Source organism: Penaeus monodon, chromosome 26, assembly GCF_015228065.2.
Source record: "Penaeus monodon isolate SGIC_2016 chromosome 26, NSTDA_Pmon_1, whole genome shotgun sequence".
NCBI classification, from domain to species: domain Eukaryota; kingdom Metazoa; phylum Arthropoda; class Malacostraca; order Decapoda; family Penaeidae; genus Penaeus; species Penaeus monodon.
In genome coordinates this window covers 4,149,926-4,152,425 of record NC_051411.1, presented here as the reverse complement: position 1 = coordinate 4,152,425, position 2,500 = coordinate 4,149,926, and the positions used below count along the sequence as shown (strand labels likewise).

Genomic DNA, 2,500 nt, shown 5'->3' with positions numbered 1-2,500 from the left:
TATTCGAAAAAGCATTACGTTATTTTTTTAAGATATGGGAAAAAACGACAATTATGCAAATAATTATTTATTAGCTTTTGTGTTCTTGTTAATCAAACCCGTTGACGTCGTACCTTGCAAAATGCAACCAGTCTCGTTAGTCTGCAAGCTCCTCCCACACCTCTTTCCCATTGGTCAGCCCTCGACAAGTCCCGCCTATGAAGGGCGGAGTGCCAAGGCTTCCCGACCAATCAGAAAACGCGCCAAAGAGGTAGAGACCGCCGGGTCAAATCCTTGTGAATGATTTACTGGGGCGGTTCAGAGATAAGCGAAGGATGGGAAGATCCTGCTCCTACTGGCGTTGTGCAAGGGGAGGAGGGAAAGGAAAGGAAAGGGCGTTTGGCGATAGGAATTCGTTAATTGATTTAGCCTTTTTTGCCCCCCCCCCCCTCTCTCTCTCTCTCTCTCTCTCTCTCTCTCTCTCTCTCTCTCTCTCTCTCTCTCTCTCTCTGTGGCCGTTTCATCCTTTGTCATTACTCATCATTGTAACGAGGCTGATAATTAGTGCAGCCTTGTCATGGACACGATAATTTATGGCGAAAGTAAATTGGAGGCAGAGATTACGTTCGGTCTCGTGGTCAAAAATATAGATGCTCTGTTATCCTTATCAGTAAAACCTGTTTTTTTTTCTCTTTTTGAGAATATTGCATGTGAAACTTATGAGCCGAATGCGTTTCTCGGTTAATTGCTAATATGAAAAGGTAAATGTTTGTTGTAAATTTGGTGTTAGGATTACTAATGTTCTTGTATTACGTTGCATAAGACTTGGAACACACACGCACACACACACACACACACACACACACACACACACACACACACACACACCCCACTCTCTCTCTCTCTCTCTCTCTCTCTCTCTCTCTCTCTCTCTCTCTCTCTCTCTCTCTCTCTCACTCTCACTCTCTCTCTCTCTCTCTCTCTCTCTCTCTCTCTCTCTCTCTCCCTTTAAATAAAATAATTTCATACAAATCAGAATTTGAGCATCTATGTCATCCGTTGCCTTATATTTTATGATACCACAGAGAGCAGAAAAAACTATCAGGGCTTTTACAGATGTTGCATTAATTCCACGAAACATATTGATGTGTCAGTAAAATTGCGTTGTCGATAGTACTGTAAACTACAGGAATTATACAGTATTTTTCCGCCAATTTATTGTTGTCTTCATCTTCTATAGACAGCCGCGCATTTATTTATTTATTTTTATTATTTTTTTGTTTCATTATTGTTATTATTTTATTTATTTAATTTATTTATTATTATCTTTATTTTATTATTATTATATATATATATATATATTTTTTTTTTTTTTGATAGGCGCAAATTTCACCAACAGCAAAATAAGGTAATTCGCGGAGGGAACCTCATCGTGCGTAAGACAGGAAAGCTTCAAATGTGAAAGTCGAAAAGTTTAAGTAATTATTCAGCGTTTTAAATTTTTCTGTGCGAGATCAATCATAGACATTAATGGCGATCTAAGTAAGAAATTAGATTTATATTTTGGTAAACTCATAAGTGAGGTTTTAAGCATTCTATCACTGATCTTTAATTTTGCATTTCTGAGTATTCGAGATCATGTTTTTTTTTTTAAAGATTAGTGGACTATGATTAGTACACTAGGGCCTTGTAAGTATTTTAAAAAAATCAACACTAACTTTTCCCACCATCTGCAGAAAAAAATGAGACAAAAAGGACAGAGTTTTTATTTTTTTTCACTACAACTTGACAACGTACATGTTCGAGCGGTAGCGTCCTGTTCCAGCGATCTTGCTGACCAGCGTTCGAATCCCTCGCCGCCAGTGGATGGCAACCCCGGCCATTCCTTGAACACAGGGAGAGCGTACATTAAGATACTGACGAAATATTTTTCCCCTGATTATATGAGAAGGGAGCGTAAAATTATACTCGAAACATCGCTTAGCGACCAGAAAAATGAATTGAAAAGGGGGTCATTTAGAAGCACAATGAACAGACAAGCCACAATTTGATTGTCACAGCAAATCCTAAATTATTATTATTATCACTATTGTTACTATTGTCATTATTATTATTTTATTATTATTGTTGTTGTTTTGTTATTATTATTATTATTATTATTATTATTATTATTATTATTATTATTATTACCTCATCGATTGCAGCGAACTCGTGTCTATCACATCAAGTTACTCTCCTTACAACTTAATTCCCAGACTGTGTAAATAAAAATTGTGTTTTTTGTTTTATTTATCTGTTTTTCTCCGCAGGCAAACTAAAAAAAAAAAAAAAAAAAAAAAAAAAAAAAAAAAAAAAAAATATATATATATATATATATATATATATATATATGTATATATATATATATATATATATATATATATATATATATATATAAACAATTTATGTGTATATTTATTTATTTATCTTTTATCAGGTGAGCGCCGATGGTGAAGGTGTCCTGAAGGTGTGGGGTAAGTTT

General features: G+C 35.0%; 1 protein-coding gene across 2 annotated transcripts in view; it reads left to right on the top strand.

Moving 5' to 3' along the window:
- LOC119589858 overlaps nt 1-2,500 on the top strand; it is a 61,954-nt gene that overhangs the window by 16,725 nt on the left and 42,729 nt on the right. Inside the window, exon 2 of one of the 2 annotated variants that reach the window (XM_037938460.1) lies at nt 2,456-2,492. The exons of the other annotated variant lie outside the window; for it this stretch is intronic. The gene's annotated coding sequence lies outside the window, so the exon portion shown is untranslated. The remainder of the gene's footprint in view (nt 1-2,455; nt 2,493-2,500) is intronic. 2 annotated transcript variants of the gene reach the window in all.